Here is an 18,477-nt window from a genome sequence, read left to right as displayed (position 1 = left end):
AGTTCGTGTATATTTGCCAGCTGTATCCTGCCTTCTTGGCATCTTCAGCTCACGGTCTGAGCTGATTGCGGTCAGTGTACTCAGTGACCACAGTTCTTGCTCGAAGGGTCAGAGCTGAATTCCTCCATTTGGGCAGTTTCTGAGAATAACTTTTTTATTCGTCATTTTTAGAACGATATCAGAGGATGTGGCATCTGACTAGATTATGTAGAACAAACACAGATGGCTTGTAATTGGGAAAGCAGCTAATTAGGGTGGGTTGCTCAAGGAGCCACTGTCTTTAGTATGGAACAGTCAATCACAAATGCTGAGAAAAAGTGATGCCTGATACACTGTTCTTTAGCCGAGTTCAGTATTTGTTTCAAGACAGAACATAGAATCATAGAATGGTTTGGGTTGGAAGGGACCTTTAAAGGTCATCTAGTCCACCCCCCTGCAATGTGCAGCGACATCTTCAACTAGATGTGGTTGCTCAGAGCCCTGTCCAACCTGACCTTGAATGTTTCCAGGGATGGGGCATCTACCACCTCTCTGGGCAACCTGGTCCAGTGTTTCACCACCCTCATCGTAAAAAATTTCTTCCTTATATCTAGTCTGAATCTACCCTTTTTTAGGGTACCCTTTTAGTTTAAAACCATTACCCCATGTCCTATTGCAACAGGCCCTGCTAAAAAGTTTGTTCCCATCTTTCTTATAGGCCTCCTTTAATTACTGAAAGGCTGCAGTAAGGTCTCCCCAGAGTCCTCTCTTCTCCAGGCTGAACAACCCCAACTCTCTCAGCCTGTCCTCATAGGAGAGGTGTTCCATCCCTCTGATCATTTATGTGTCCCTCCGCTGGACCTGCTCCAACAGGTCCATGTCCTCCTTATGTTGGGGACTCCAAAGCTGGACACAGTACTCCAGGTGGGGTCTCACCAGAGCAGAGTAGAGGGGCAGAATCACCTCCTTTGACCCTGCTGGTCATGCTTCTTTTGATGCAGCCCAGGATACAGTTGACTTTCTGGGCTGCGAGCTCACACTGTCAGCTCATCTTCAGCCTTTGATCCACCAGTACCCCCAAGTCCTTCTTGGCCAGGCTGCTTTCAATCCCTTCATCCCCCAGCCTGTATTGATACTGGAGGTTGTCCTTACCCAGGTGCAGGACCTTACACTTGACCTTGTTGAACCTCATGAGAGGTTCACACGGGCCGACCTCTTGAGCTTGTCCAGGTCCCTCTGGATGGCATCCCTTCCCTCAGGAATGTCAACCGTGCCACTCAGCTTGGTGTCATGTATGGGTATCTCCGTTTCCTTCCTGGTATTTGTGGTCCCAATACATACCAGATGATGGTCTGCTTCTACCAAATTGTCATGAGTAGAACTGCCCAGGCAGTGGTAGCTGTGGCAGCCTTGTTACTGTATCTCACCCAGGGCAGAGTGCTTCCCTCTGTATTTCTTCCTTTCTTCTTCTGCTAGTGTGCAAACAAAGCCACTGAAAATGAAAAGAATGGTGTCTGATTTAATGACAGCTGGTATAGAAGAGTAAAAATGTACAACACTTAAGGATTTTACAGTGACGAGAAAGCAGGCTTCAGTTTTTTGCAGTTTTTTTCTTTTTTGTTTGTTTGTTGTTTGTTTTGTTTTTTTTTTGATAGCGATTGAGGGTCAATTCATTCCACATGGCTTTAGACATGTAGAATTTGGGAATATAATCTGTATTTGTACTAGTAAATAAAATAGGACAGGCTCAGTCTGGTGGCCCTGGGGTTAGGTGACACTTGTGGCTCACATCTACATGATGAAGCTCTCTTCCCCGTCCCCTTCAGCAGACTGTCTGCATCAAGGTGGCTGAGTGGGAACGGCCTCTAATCAGTGCTGTCCCCCCAGCCATGCCTGGCATTGCGTCAGAGCATGTTGGCTGGTACAGGCCAAAATGGTGCCATGAAGTGTGCTAACACTCAAACTACGTGGAGGATTACGGACTGTAATCAAGCCTTTTCAAACCTCTTGGCCTTTACTGTTTCATTTACCTGTCCTGTTTCATTTACTAGTATGGACATCACCAGTTAGGCTCTCTCGATAGCCAGTGGAACAGAGTGGCACCTCCAGAGGGCACTTGGTGCTGAGAAGGGTCTGGAAGAGATGGAATGAATTGCCTGCTGGAGGACATTTCTTTCCATGGACTATATAGGGAGCCCAGGCAATTAGAATAGATACCAAATTTTCAGACAGCTACAGTTGTGAATTTAATCTTTCCAACAGTTAGTATAATGAATATCAAGTGTGTCAGATAGGAATGGAAAGCACTGGATTTTTAAGCCTGGTTCTGACATTAAGTAGTTACGCTAAGAAAGTCATGGGAGCCTACCACACTGTCAAGCCCTGGGAAATGAATTTCATCCCATCCCAGAATTTAAAGATTGGACAGTGCAGCTTTCTTGTGTCTTGTTTGATGACATTCTCAACACTTGAGGAGTTTGAGCACAACTGACTCTGCATGTTTTTCGTTTAAGTCAGGGAAGAACACTTAGTGAGGAACGTTGTAGAATTTTTTTTACTGATATTGTTTTGACTTTGGCTCTTCTTGTGAGCCAAAAGAAAACAAAAATAAACCCTGACCTTCTCCCCTAACTCCCTACCTTTGAGGACATTCAGACAACTTGTTCTGTTTTGTCTTGTGTGAAGGTCGATGCTGCTAGCATGAGGAATGGCAATGCATGCAAATTACCATTGTGTTTTCTATTAGCTGTAATGGGCTAAAAGAAGCAACAGTCTTTCGAGGCACATAAATTGGCCAGTGTGTTGGATATGTTTCAGCTACAGACAAGCTATTCAACACAAAATTCAGTCCAGCTACTAGAGCATACGTCTTAGATCAATGGGAGCTTCCTGTGGAGAATTGTTTGGAGCTGGGAAGCAGAGACCACTTTCTTTTCTATTCCTAATGCAATTTTAAGCTTATCTAAGAAGGTATGTTCAAGCGATCATTAAATTCTTTCTCCTCTGCAGAGACAAATGCATTGTGTGGTGATAGGTACTGATACAAATCGGGGAGAGATTAAGCTCCCCTACTGACCTTATAAAGTATTGCTTTAGACCACGGACTTGTCTTAAGAAGTACAAGGACAAGTTCATTTATTTTAAGTGAACTGGGGAAGGACTGCCAATGTCTTAGTAGCTGAGACAATTGCTGCTTGGTCAGCAAATCTTTTTATGGTTACTTTTTTATAGTCGGTGTAGTAACACTAAGGCATCACTTCCAATAGCTACGTGATATATGTACTTTCTTAAATGCAGCCAGTGTATTTTTAACAAAGTCGCTGATTTTCATTTCTTTTAAGGCCAGAAGTGGTATTTGTACCAGTATCTGGTCCAGTAATAATTCCCGCCATCAAAGACTGATCTGCAGGAAGAAATTACTCTCTTCTTATCACTGTCCTCCTCCCAGTGACATTGCAGATACTTATAGACCTAATCCCAAACTATTTAAATCTATCCCAACACATTTCAGTTGAGATTAAAGTCTCAGCCATTATGTTCAAATTGGCGGGCTGTGATTTTTGCATGCACTTTTTTTTTTTTTTTCTGAAACAGGACATTTGTTGGTTTTCTGGTGCACTGTAGCCAAATCCACACAAACACAAGTATTTTAAGCAACTGTGAGAAGCAGAGGGCTGTGTTGGATCAGCTCACACCTCTGTTGCTAGCAGGTTGGAGAGACAGCGTGTAGATGGGGTTATATAACTTGGGAAGCGTTTTTGAACAAAATAATTAAAACACAAATCTGGACATGGTAGCTCTTACAGCATGGATGGCTTTCCGATGCAGTGGTCTGTCTTGCTAGCTTACAGAAACTTTTAATTTTATAATTAAAAGTGAGGGGATGTCCCCTTTTGGTCTTCATGATGCGTTGATTTTTCCTCAAAGCCACTCTCCTGCAAGCTCCAGCACTTGTAGCCTCCTGACACAGAGGGAAGGAGCTTTGAAAGCCCATCTGCCTCTCATTTGCACTGCAATTGACCATCAGCAAGAGTGAAAATTTTTTATCTAGGAATGTAAGGGATATTTAAACTCCCTCTGAAATCCATCATTTGTCCAGGTGGATTGAAGCGTTGTGGGCTTCAGCCTCCGCTACTCACTAAGTTTCGTCTTCTTACAAAACCACCACCTTTCTTCAGGGCTGAAGGAATGGCACCGTCCTGCCTTGGGTGACGTGCATCGGTGGCAGCGTGGCACGCCAGCCCCCGCCTCGTTCACCCAAGCACCAGAGGACCTTCTCCTGCATTTGATGTGGCACAGAGAAGAGGCTGCAGCTCAGAGAGATGATGGAATGATGGGGGTTAGTGAGCGCTGACTCAACAGGCCATCTTATCCTTGCAGTAAATGGGAGGAAGGGGCAGTCTGGAAAACAAAGAGCAGCTCCAGATGGCCGGCGGGGACACGTCACAGGTCTCAGGACTGTGGGGCAGCCACCAGGCTCAGGACGACAGAGCAGGCATCGGTGCTGGAAAAAGAGGGGGCAGTTTTTGGCAGTGAAACAATGATTAGTCATTTATCATAGCTTTTTTTTTTTAAAGCTTAGAATATAAAGGAGAAGCAACATTCTGGCTAATGCAAAAGACAGATTGCTTTTTGATGATAAATATTTATATGTGGCTTTTTAAGGATACAAGTTCAAATAAAGCATAAATTCTGTTATTTTGAGATTTTTTTTTTTTAAATATGAAAAATCAGGTAAATTAGCCTACTTAGAATAGTACTAAAAGATAGCCCGCACGGGATTATTTCCTAAAGCCATGTTATTTATTATAACCTCCTGTCGTCAGCATGCAGAACTTCTGAACGTTATTTAGCATTTAGCAGAATAGTGTCCGTTCAGCCTCTGCTTTATGGGTTTTCTGTGCTGAAATGATTCACATGAATATTATTTCTCAGGCTTTTGAAGCGCATACAATGATAGTATCACATTATAACGACAGATAAAAAGCATTATGTACACACTTGTAGTACCGAGATGAATTACACCATGCTGACCATTTATACTATTTTATTACTTCGGCAACTCTGTGTCTTCAAAAAAAGGCAGTATTTATATTCATTTAGAAATAGGACACAAATATTTTTTCTAAAGAAATATTTTTGAAGGGAAAAAGTCTATCCTTGAACTCACATAGGTCAATAAAATCAGTGGAACTATTTTAGATTTACAAAGCTATAGTGGAAAAGCATAATTGATGCATGTATCATGCATCCATTGTGAATCCAGCATAGGTCCTACAATCTCAGAGTCTCATAGAATGGTTGAGGATGGAAGGCACCTCTTCAGGTCATCTGGTCCAAACTCCCCTGCTCAGACAGGGCCACCTAGACCCAGTTGCCCAGCACCGTGTCCAAACGGCTTTTGAATTTCTATACAGATGGAGACTCCACAACCTCTCTGAGCAACCTGTGCCAATGCTCGGTCACCCTCACAGTAAAAAAGTGCTTTCATGTGTTCAAATGGAATTTCGTGTGTTTTAATTAGTTCTCATTGCCTCTTGTTCTGTCACTGGGCACCACTGAGAAGAGTCTGGCACTCTCTTCTGCATTCCCTTGCACCAGGCATTTGCACACATTGGGAAGATGTCCTCAGAGCCTTCTCTTCTCCGGGAAGTGTGACAACTCAGGAAGCTGAGCACTGAGACACTCTTAATAATGTTTTGGGGCCTTTCCTGTACTGAGCTCAAAGCCAGCCGAAGACAGTGGAAAGACTCCCCTTGGCTTTGGTAGGCAGGGACAATCTCACCCTTGACCCTGGCTGCGCAGTCTCTGCTGTATTTTCCATGGTGAAGGCATAGAAATTTTCAAACTGCTCTTATACTATATCAATATATTTCATTTATGTCTGTTATATGTTCAATGGCAGAATTGTCAGGGGCTTTTTGGTGCAGAGCCTGTAGTCTCCAGTGACTTTTGTTCTTTGTAAGCTGGGCAGCATACCTCCATCGGAAGGGAAACGCTGAGTCTTTTTACTCAGTTCCCTTCTGAGCAGGAAACTCACTCCTCATATCGCTGTTATTCCATGTAAATTAAAATACAGCTTTTACAGTAAATTGAAATACAGCTTATAGGGATTGGGCTTCTTGGAATATTTTGCTTCTACGTTTCCTCCTTCCCCACATCCTTTGAACTTCATTGTTCTGTGTTAGCAGAGGAGGACTGGGGGAGTTGGTGCCCTGTGCGTCTGTCAGGCTTTTCATGAATAAAAATGCAGTTCCCTCCTAGGTGAGTGACTTTTCCCCTATTCTGGACCCCATGCATTATGGAACTCTACTGGAAGACTCTAGATCTGGAGGCAGTGTATCAGTAGATGAGGAGAATTCCAGTTAATGGTAAAGTCATCTAGTTTTAGTCTTACTGTGAGCCTGAGGAGTGAATTATAAAATAAAGTATGCTTAAGAAAATCCTTCTTCATTAAAATACATTACAGTGAATGTATAGCAATCTGCACTAAAGAAGAAATTGGAAACATAATATTAGTAGTTTTATTGGTAGAGAATTAAAAATATTTTTTTTACATGGGAAATTTTGCTGTAGGCCGTGCTCTGCTCTCCCCTGCTCATCTTATAACCTATTTTGTTGAGGCTGTCTGGGAAAAGAACCTATTCTTTTCTATTCATTTTTATTATGTTTTTACCAGGGAGTTCACAAAATATAAAATACCTGCAGCGTTTTAATATTTTAGTTTATTTCCAGTGCAAATAGAACATTAACATATGTTAGATATGAACATTTTGGCTTTCAGACAGCTGGAAGTGGGCAGATTGGCAGCGTTCCAAGCTCTAATATGTTGCTACCTTGACTTTAGTAATGCTGATCTCACCAGAATTTGCTTAGTCAGGTGGCTATGAAATAATAATAAAAAAAAATCTGGTTTTATTTACAATTACAATTTTATTTACAAAAAATTGTAAATTTTATTTACAATTATAAACCAATTACATGACCTAGGATACGTGGGAGTTCACATGGCTATGCGTTGATTTCAATATGTTTGTTCTCACCAGTGGTGTGCTAATGTCACTCTGCACCTGTGTCATTGGAGTGTGAGGGGTTTTTTTTGTTTATTTGTTTTGTTGGGGTTTTTTTGGTTTGGTTTTTTTTTTTTGTCCCTTAACCAGGAGCACATTGCCAGATCGAGCAGCTGGTTGCTGATGTTCTGGTTTCTGCCTGGAGCTTTTCCTCTGTAGGTCTCGCACATTTCTGTAGTACCAGTCACAATGGTCTTTAATGGACCTGAAACACGAGCAGAACTTGGCTTTAGCTGAATACCTTGAAACTGCAGGTTTTGGACTAGGTCACAGAAAAGTAAGAAGTTGGAGGCAGAGAGCACTTCATGGAGCTGGATAGAGCAAAATACCAAAAACCAACCAACCAGCCAAATGGGAATCATGGCTTGTTGACATCTGTGCAGTTTTCAAAGACCAGTTTGCACCCGACGTACTCTTTATTCGTAACAGGATTGTCACGTTGACAAGGGTCATTTGGATGGAAGGTTGGGCTAGGGGGAGGCACTGGTAGGAGCCACGGGAGTGTAAAAGAAGGCACACGTACGGTTTTCTGACAGTGCCTATGTCATGTGAAAAAAATGAGAAGGTTGTGAAGGCTGAAACTCAATAAATACTGAAAAAACCCCGTCACAGAGCCGTCAATAACGTGATCTTATTTCCCTGGCATTCTAAGGAAGGGATGGTAAAATATGAGTGAAGTTGATTCAGTGAGACTAATATAAAATAATGTATACTGTTATCCTTTATTTCTCTTTTTATAAAGATAATGATTTAAACCAGTGGTTTTCAGTCTTTTTGGACTACAAAAGTTTGAATTTTTTTCAGTGGAAATGTGTAGTGAATAAAGCCTTCTACTGCTTGCTTAATTCTCTTAGCCGTCACTTGCAGATATCTGAAGGGTGATAGATATATAGACCTCCAGGCTGTTATTGACCACTGTTTCTACATCTGTCAACTCATAAAATATATTTGGCTTCAAATCATGGCCACGTTGTCCCATGTGAGACACAACGTTAAAATTGAAATTGCAGCACATACAGCGTAACAGTCCTTTCTCATACTTTTCTCATCTATGCCTTTCAAAGCAATCATTGCAATCCTCTTTATTTGAAGAGTTTCTGCTACTTGCTTTTTTTCACTGTACTGGGCACAGTGCTGTATCTACAGCAATTCTCATGTTTTTATATCACCGTTCTGCATCTTTGCCAATATAGAGAACATTTTTACTAATTTTTGCCTTCTTTAGGGAGTTTTGTTTGGTACCAGTTTCTACTAAGAAGAAAGCTCTGTTTGTTTGGGAGGGTAGTTGACCATCCTGTCTTCCTGTACAGAGTAGCTGACTAGTACTTTTCTCCTGCTACTTGTTGAAATAATTCCTCTAACTTTCTGCTTGGAAATGAAGATTCTCATACTCCCCTGGCTGCTCTTGGAAAAAGTTTATGTAAACTTCTTTCAAGTATAATTAAGACTGGTTTCCCAGATCTCATTTTATTTGTAAATGATGATATTTGGTTAAAATCCCTTAAAATTATTTAACATCTAGATTTTTTTTTCCCCTAACAGGTGAAAAATTTGAAGATATTAGGTTTGTTGTTTTGCATTATCATAACCTGTTATGGTGAAGGGAAGCTTTTTTATCTTGCTTATTTCTGATGGCCAGTATATACTTATATATATTAGTGTTAGAATGGTATTGCAGTGACATCAGTGTTTGATGTAGTAAACTAGGGCAGCAAATGCCTGGTTCCAATTATCAGATCTTTCTTTTCCTATCCTGAAAGCAAAGAAAGAAAATGTGCTTAACTCATCTGAAAAATAAGCACGTACCCGTTATTTTTAGTGAGGGAGTATTTCAAATACATTGAAGGTATGATTCTGGCATGATTCTCCCTGTATTATTATTACTTTGACAGATAAGGTATTATTTCCTTAAGATGTTTCTTCAAGTTACATTCATATTCACCAAAGTGCAGCATCCTCTCTAGGCACGTTTTACAGGCTTGTGAATAGGGAGGCTTTTTTGTAGGTATTTCCATCATGCCGTATCCAGAAGCTTTGTTAGATTCTCAAGGCACCTAAATGAGAAATCAAATCCTAGTATAGCAGAGAAGAGCTAACAGTCTTGTATATGGTGGTCGTGAAGTTCTCAGACAGGCTTTTTAATAGTAGTACAATATTACTTCAGAATGCTTAAATCTTGTCCATGGTCGTCTGTGGCGCTGTATGTATAGAGTTGGTGGTACGGTTTAAGCACCTAACCACAGATTTTCCATTTACTGATTTTGCAGTATCTTATTGCAGAGTTGCTATGAAGAAATGTGGGAATAAGTGAATACGTTTTAAAAAATAGCAAATTAAAATGGGCGTATAAATAAATAAAGGAATCACATCCTCATTTTCATGCATCAGTTCAACCATCTTCTTTCACACATTTGCGCCTTTGCTGTTTCCAGTGTGACATCTTGAGTCCTGTGAAAACTCAACGGAAGTAGGGGGTTGATTCTTACAGTGTGGGCAAACAGATTAAAAATCTTCACCTTGGCTTCTGCTGTCCTCTGAAAAGTGGTCTGTGTGTACCTTGCAACAGTCATTCATCATCTGGGAAGCTATTTACCAGCACTGTTCAAAACAAGTCCAAATCATTCTCTCTCAGGTGTGTCTCTGCATTTCTGGGTAGGTGTTCATGAGCTCTGACCTGGAGCTGTTGGCACTGTGGGCTGTGCCTTGTGTTCATAGTCAGGACTGTGTCCTGCAGGAAAAGTACATACTGAGTTCCTGATATTTATTCAAAATTTGAGGGCAAAATTTTTCTTTGTTCTTTCTCTCAAGATATTTACTCCCATTGGTTTAGCTCTTTGAACAGCGGAATTTAGAGGGAGGGGGAAGGAGAAACTAACTTGACTTTTCAATATAATTCAGTATTGTAATAAAGTTATCTTATGCCTTCAAAATGCATTTCTAGCATTATGGTTATTTGCTCCTCACATTTCTTGTGGAAATACTGAAGCATTCCCTTTGTATTGAGGTGAGGTGATCACAGGCCACGTGGATTCATTTTCTCAATCCCAATGAAGTTCCCTCTAACCAAACTAGATCGTTCCACAGGAAAGACAGTACTTGTTCTTGCCAGGGCAACACCTTAGACTTCTTACCTGTCAAATGTGATCATCGTAAGTCCACTGTTCCTTTATAATTCTACTAAATACCAATACTATGTATCTGCAGCTGATGAAAACAAGGTATTTGCTAATAATATATTGAAAACAAATTCCAGAATTTGTCAATGCAAAATGGTATTTTTCTCTCAGGTTTTCAAGAGCTTGAAAAAAATGAAAACCACTGAAAACAGGTTTCATAAAATTCATTAAGCGTTTTGTCTTAATGCTATTTAACCTGTTCCAGTAATTTCTGAGATTCTTGGTAATGAAATGAATTTTAAAGATGTACCTATTTTTTTTCTGTGCCACTGAAATTGCAGAGTTGTACTTTGCCTTATGCAGGCTTGATGCTAATGGGCAATAATTAAAAATGAATTTTTTTTCTTTATTTTTAAACTGTGCTTGCTGATTCTTGATTTCCATACAAAGGTAGTGGTAGGCAACAGAAAAGGGAAAAAAAGTGAGTTGGCCGACATATCAGTAAGATGAAAGTATTACAGCTCTTCTAGAGACTGGCATAGGCTACAGCCCCATATAGACAAACACAGCTGGTTGCACAAGCACATGAAATGTGGATCTTATGTCTTGAAAGTTCCCCCTGAAGACAATAGGAGTGTTAACATAGATATAATACGTAATTTATTTTTTTTTTTTATTATCAGTGACTCTAAGGCTTTCTCTCATTTGTTTAGTTCCCAAACAAAAAAGGAATAGTCCCGTTAACAGTTGCTGTGAACTGCAGCTTACTTTTTTTTCTGTGACTGGGTTGGAACATCAGCAGATGCACTCTGGAGAAATTAGCTATGACAAAGCAGAATCTGTGAACATCTGCTCCAGCTACTTTTACATTTTTAATTATTTCAAATCCTGAGCTGACTTTAGACAAGAAGTACTGTATTGTTTGGGAATGCACGGCACATAATAGTAACTTCTGGCAGCCCTGAGAAACAGGGCCGTGATGTTAGGTGTACATAGGTTACGATTTAAAGTTGTCTTTTGAAAATTTCCAGCTCTATTCGTAGCACCTGATTTTTTTTTAGATCAGTTTTTGATTAAATGCTATTTGATAATGAGTGTTGAGAGTGAGTATATAACAAATTTGGAAAGATGATTTGCATAACTGACTTTAATCAAGATTTTCAAAAAAGTGTTTACCTTGCTCTCTGTGTTGAAAACCTTTTGCCAAACTAATGCTAAGGATTTAGCTTGAGAACGTTAAGTAGGGTTCTCTGGGGTGTTTGTGATTATGCCAACTAATCCTGTCATTCTGGCGGAAGTGAGGGAGGAAGATGATGGGTCCCAGAAGAAGGATGGAAGGATGGGCAGATTCCTTATGTTGGAACAAAAATGGATGGAGGAAGAGTTGGGAGCGTGAAATCCTGTTCAGTTCCTGTATGGACCTAGATGCAGGTGCTTTGAAAGAACTGAGATCTAACAACAGCTATAGATGGGGTGCTCCATCTGTGCACTAATCCACTCCTGGAAATGTCTAAACACATTAGACTGGCCTGTGCTATTATGCAAATAAAGCATACGTGATTATTGCTGTAATAGGCAAGTTAACAAGGGGCTGCCATTTGTAGGGGAAGTGTAGGCACTTGGCTTTGGGAGGAAAGTAAATACAGTGAAATGGAGCTGCACGATGCTAGGTCACAAGAAGTCATGGCTTCGCCAGGGAGGTGCCTGCAGCAAAGTCACGGTGCAGAATTACTAGCTAAAGCATCCATGGAAATTGTTCTGCGCCGTGGAGAGTCTGGTTGAGAATGGGAGCATCAGCAGGGTCCCTGACCGTCGCTCCGATACGAGTGTAGTCTGTGGGTGCTTAAATAGCGTGGCAAATTTTTGGAGCAGAAGCTGTTTGAAGCCTCTGTGGATTGGGAGAGTGGAAATGTTGCTTCCAAGTTATTTTCACCCAAATAAATGCCAGATTTACTGTTTTGTGGGGAACGGAATAGTTTTGCTCTTTGCATGGGATGTTTTTTAGAGCTGTCAAATGAAAGATTGGCAAAATCTCAGAAGGTGCTGCCGTTCAGAGGTGCTTCCCTTTTACTGAATGTGCTCACCTGATCTGTGTCCACAAGGCTGCAGAAAGCAACCATCTCACTAGTCTTATGCAAAAACACATCTTTGAAAATTATGCATTACTGGTGCATGCTATTTTTTCATGGCAAATCCAGGCAAAAACGTGGGTATTATCCCAAAATGCCTTACTGCCCTCCGCTGCCCTGTTTGAATCCTCTGTGGAGCAGAGTACCCGTTACCCCATGTAAGGGCTGTTGCAGGAGTAGGTCCCCTCCCTTGTCATGTCCATGGGTGGTCTTACGACATGGCAGTGGAGAACGCAACCTGCTTTTTATACAGTAAATTAATGCTGATGGGTGATAACTGCTTAACTCTCCTAGATTTAAAATAGTGACTCAAAAGCGTGCAGGTCTTCAGCAGTTCTTCATTACTTTCAGAAATTTGCAACGCTCAGTCCTAATCAATTAACTGGATTTAATCTTGCATATGGGTCCCTGTAGCTTGAGGCTTTCTGATGGGTCTACGTGCAAGTTTAAGCATGTCACGAAGTATAAGGTGTTCTAGGGAGGTGTCTATTTATTTTTCTATGCTGCACCATTTTTTTCTTAAAAAAAGAAAAGCACCTTTTACAGTTAGCCCAGCAGTCCGGCTGAGAGAAGGTGGAACTGAAGCAGAAATTTCCCTGTCATTAGTAGCTGTCAGCATCTGATAAAGTATCTATTTGCACCTTCACTAAGATACAGCTATGTCACTACTACTGCAAATAGCTTACATAAGGAATCCATCAGATAATGTCTAAACCCACCTTTATGAGGATTAAGTGGGCATGTAATGCTTGCATTGGAGTTCTTCTGGTTTTGCAGACTGTTGTGCTATTTATAAACCTTTAATATAATTGTAAAAGAGTAGTCATGTAATTAATATTCACCTTAATTACTTTTCTTCTCTTGACACCCCCTAAGGCTTTTGTCTTGGCATTTAATTTTATTGTTTGACATTTTACTGCGAAATTTGTTTGAGTATGGGTTGGCAAATATAGTTAATTCGGCATAAAATGGATAGGCATTTTGATCACATTAGTCATGCCCAGGTTTTCAAAATTCTACGTTTAGAGTCCAAAATATTCCAGTTCTGTTTGACAAGCGGAGTGTGGTCCATTGCTCTAAAGCCAAAGTTGTGCATGTCTGTCAGTAGAAATATTTTGGCTGCCATATTTAACCAAGCTAAAGTTGCAGTGTGGGTGGCAATAATGCCATTTTTAAGAGAAGCTGACATCAAGCACATTGTCCAGATTGGATCTTTGCTTAACTGGAGACAGCCACATGCTCACTTTGTGCTACGTGATGTCCATTGGCTTTGATCGGTTGCGAACTCTTTCCCAGGCTCCTTGTCCTGCAGCCTGCTTTAAAAGTTTTACTTCATCTGTCACGTCTATATGCTTCAGCTGAACTGCTGTCAACAGTTTTTAGTCACATTTTGGTGCGCTTTTGCAGGGTTCAGATTTCTTTTTTAGTCTTTAGGGATGCCTCAAGGAGCCTTCATTCTAGGACTCAGATGAATTCTACAGAATATTTCCCAGCAAGAACACATGGGGTAGATGAATTATGTCATTTCCTCATAGTAGTTGAGGGAAATACAGGAAACGTGAGAAGTGGGTGAAAGAATTTATAATTTTAGATTGACTCCTTGCCAACGTGACTAAACAGCCCTTTAGTGTTGTTGGAGGTGGCTCACGCCGCAGATGCTCTTAAATGATCGTAAAAATACTGTAGAATGACAGCTTTATGTTTTCAGTGTAATAGAGACATTTAGCTTTTCCAGCTAACAAGAAATAAGATACAAATAGTAATTGATTCCTTATCATTAAGAATTTTCAAATTGTATTTTCTTTTTTCAGTGGGGGAAGCTGAAGCATATACATGCAGCTTTTCAACAGCGATTGACCGGAGAAATTAGCAATATGTTTTCCAGCTTGAAATCTGGAATGGTTTCGAGTTGTTGAGGGAGATGGCATGAAATGGAGCAAGTCTCCAGTCTCACTGGCTGCAGTAATAGAGGAACTTGTGCTCCCCACAAAATGAGCAAATAAGAAATAACGCCCAAATCCCTGAAAAGATAAACGAGAAAGGAGTGAGAGCAGTGCCTAGGAATGGCGTGGCAGTCGAGAAAGAGAAATTCAGGAAAGGTGACCATTACCTCTGTGTGCATTCCTAAGGATAAAGCCACGCAGAGGTTTTGCACTATGTAAGCTTGCAAAGTAGGATTAATGGGACTTACACAATGCCTAAGCCTTGATCTCAGGACAGTGGAAAATGTAATCAAGGAGATTCCAAGGAGGAGGTTGGAAAACTAAATGAACAAGACAGGTGGGGCTTTTTTTGTATGCTAATTTTGGGTGTTCCTCCCACACCCCTTCCACCCCTAACCCAGCATATGTGAACAAAGAATGCAGCAACATAGAATTAATTACCAGATTTAAAGTTACATTTGTAATTACTGACAAATTTCACAAAACACAGTCACATCTGCCACTCAGTGGGCAATTATGAATACAAGAAAATAAAGTGGCTTGAGGAGTTCACCAGTGTCCAAAACTGTCTACTTTCACTTGGTGATAAGTCTGAATCAAAATCAGCTTAGATAGCAGGGGGAAGCGCGCATGCATTCCTCGGAGAAAGGCGTACACAATCCAGATAGCCAAGGTGATAAATAAAGAGGTGAGAAAATGTACTTGGTGACATCCTGTGAACTCGGTGAACGGAAGGCAGGAGTTAGCTGGGTCATGGATTTGGCACGGGCATTTTAAGAAGCGCAGAAGGAAAGTGTCACTTGGAGGCCAGTGGGAAGAAAAAAAAGAGTTGTGAAAGAGAAGCGATGGTTTGACACACTGTTGGTAATTCACTGAGCGAACACAACAGCCAGCAGGCTCCTGAAAGATTCCTTTTGCTGGATGAATATGAAGAAGATGTCACGTTATCACAATGTGTTAAATGGCACTACAGGGAATAGTTTTATTATCACTACACCTGCGTAAATTAGTAGCGGGAATATAAGCAGACCTTGCTGCTAATAATTTTTTAGACCCTGTACTGTTGCCTGTCATTGTAATATTTGATCACCTTCTGTATAGGAATACTTTAAGAGTAGTCAAACTTCCTAGCAGGTTTTATATATTTCCTGTTCCGTCTTCGTAGAAAACTGTACTTTGAATAATATACGTTGTTTTAGGTACCGGGGGGATGTGGAAGTTTGATGGCAAAAGGAAGTGGTGGATGTAATTCAGCTGTAGATGAAACCCTACATAGGCAATAACTATCAAGTTGTGGAACAACTAATCATCAGGTAATTTCTTGACTGTGACTCAGTCTGTCAAATGAAAGGACTTCGGAAGATGAAAGATGATAACGTTTCCCCAGAGAGATACCAATCACAAACTAATCACGGTATCTTGGGAAGCATCTCGCCAAGCAGAAATTAAATCTTCGCCGGACTTTCCAATTACATAGTTCTAGTCCAGATGTTCATGTTGTTGAAATATCTTTATTTCTGAAGGAAAATAAAGACATGAAACACCACCATTATGGGATGTATACTGGCTGTGACAGGTGCTGGCAGGAGGCAGCAGAAATGTTCCGTTCCACACTGCCTGGGACGTGGGTGCCACTGTCTTAGGAGGAAAGTGGGGCAGAAGGGTTAGTAGCTTTGTCTTACTGGAAATATTTATGAGTCTGCTCAATGCTCACCTAACCAGACAACTTTAGAATAAACTTTTTTGATGCCTTCAGGTAGCTTGATGAAAATCTGCCCTTTGCTGTCTGGCAGGACGCCTCCTCTGTGGGCAGAGGAAGAGTGGTCTGACAAGAGAACGGGAAAGATGCAAAGGCATTTATGGGAGGATTGGAGAAGAAAAGACAATGTGCACTGGCAAACTTAGACCATCACTAAAACCCCTGCTATCTGTCTGTTAAATAAACATGGAGCCAGTGGTACAGGTGTAGATGAAGTGCCCGTGTGTTTTTGGTAAGCTCACTTGACTAGATTGGCATAGGTGAGAAGACAAAACCTAAGTGTTAGTGCTCTGAATTAGAGATTCTGAGTGTACCTTGTTTTTTGCTGCTTTTTAGTGGAAGGAACTGCCCAAATAGGGTGGAATCCTTCTAGGAAAGAAATAATCCAAGTAAAATTGATTTTGGTGATTTCAAGAAAGAACGTGTCTTTTGAACACAGTGAGAACAGCAGTCCATAGGAAGACGTGCTTGGGCTTGTGTTCAGGTTATTCAGGTTAACAGGTTTTCAGTTTAGTTTCAACTTATTTTTTCAACTGGGCATTTATTGTTTGTTGTTTTTTCACTCTTTTCTTAAGCATAGTTTGATCACTCTGTATAGGCAGGTCTCCGATACCTGGGGGCTTTATAACCTTGCTGACAAAGCCACAGCAAAATCCAATAGTTGGAAATGTTTATTTAGGGGAATTCAGGGAATGAGATGTAATTTTCTACCGGCGTGGTGGCCTGGTGTTGTGGTGACATACGGAGGTGTGGAGGTGGGGAATTCAGCACTGCTTGAAACTTCTGGGACCCACACAAGTGAGTGTCTTGAAGTATGCACTCTGCTGTCACTTTCTGGCCTTAAGAAACAATCTTAAGAGAGTGTATGGAGACACACGGGAAAGGGGCAAGGCCGTCTGGGCGAAGCCATTTCTTACGGCCCCATAATTTGTAAGTTTCTCTTTTTTACAAGGCTTTATGGAGAAGAGTCGATTTTCTTGTGGAAAGCAAGTTTTTGCAAACTGCATCACTGCGTTACAGTAATTTTGTATGCCAAGACATCAGAGGGCTGTTGGTGGAATCAAGAAGTAACTTCCTGATTTCACACTAGGCTGCATGTGTTCTTTTGATGGTTTTTCTATGTACATTGTTTTCTAAGTTTCTCTGAAGAATCAGAGGTTTGTCACTGTTGATAAGGAGACTGGATTCAGTGCGCTGTGCTTTGAGGTAGTATGGATCCTTTTTTTTTAAAGATGCTTGGGTGGTCTTATTCACACGTTAAAGAGTATTTTGGCTTCAGGAGAGTGTTTTCTTCCAAGACAGAATGACATTGATCTTGATGCCTTTTGCCTTTTCTGTGAACAGGCATAGTCTGCCTGTTGGAAACAGGAGGATGTGTTAAGTTATCAGTCCAGTGCCATTGTGTGGTCCTCAGGCATTGCTATACTTTGTTTTTTCCTGTCACATGTAGTTGTTCTTTGGAGCTTGAAATGTGTGGGGCGAGGGAAAGGGCTTAATATATGAGTATTTCAGTTTAGCGTCATGGCCTGTAATATATAGGAGGTGATATATATGACTGGATGATTGCCTGGATTCCAGATCTGCTAGTCCCCGGTAAAGATTTATATAGATTTTTTTTCCCCCACATACTTCTTTCTGGAAGAGCTTGTTTTCTGTGAGAGGAAAGAGGTGCTGTACTGAGATTTTTTTGACTCTTTGTGACCTTTCTTTGTGGGTGTTGCATAAACTTTCTCCTCCTGTTAGCCCTAGGATTCTCCCCTGGGCTCTCTCCTGTGGCTCTTCTCTGTACTTCTTTTATTAAGTCTGTCTACAAACTCTGCCATTCATGGGATTTGGGCTGTTGCAACGTGCTGTGATATTACTTTTTGAAAGTGCTATGCAGGCTTATATCACACAAGATACTTTGTATTTTATAAGATGTGATAACTTGTATTTTAGAATTTGAAAAGAAACTTTTTTGTTCACTATGCCCATGACTTTTTCAACATCAGTTACAAGAACTGACTTTTTACATGCTGACAAAGTAATAAGTTTATAAAATTGAGAAGCTGCAAGTTAAAAAAAAAAAGTAAAGGAGGATTAAAAATAACAGCAGTAATAGTAATTAATATAGGTCACACAATAAAAACACTTGTGCTGTTAGATATTTTAAGATTGTCTACAAATTGCGTCTATTTAAACAGAATAGATAAATCTCTCTGTGAATGAATTGTAGGATAATTGATTTACATCTCCAAATCAATGATTAGCAAATTAGGCCTCTAACATGTAATCTGGAACTCGAAAGTGGTAACCTACTCCTGTTATTTCATGATTATGCTTACTTGATGAGCCTTGACTGTGTCCTAAGCAACAGAGACTGACATACGCTTTTCTGTACCTCGCAGTTGCCTTAGCCTTTTGCATAATGTAATTGCGGTAATGGACCCATTAAAAAAAAAAAGGAAGACAGTTTGCTGTGAAGATGTTTTATGTAACCCT

General features: G+C 40.6%; 1 protein-coding gene across 2 annotated transcripts in view; it reads left to right on the top strand.

The window, feature by feature from the left end:
• Window positions 1-18,477, top strand: part of NELL2 (neural EGFL like 2) — a 156,698-nt gene that overhangs the window by 45,709 nt on the left and 92,512 nt on the right. The window lies entirely within an intron of this gene.

The sequence above is a fragment of the Larus michahellis genome, chromosome 1 (assembly GCF_964199755.1).
Source record: "Larus michahellis chromosome 1, bLarMic1.1, whole genome shotgun sequence".
Lineage (NCBI taxonomy): Eukaryota > Metazoa > Chordata > Aves > Charadriiformes > Laridae > Larus > Larus michahellis.
The sequence above is the reverse complement of the archived record's forward strand: the minus strand, read 5'-3'. Positions and strand labels throughout refer to the sequence as shown.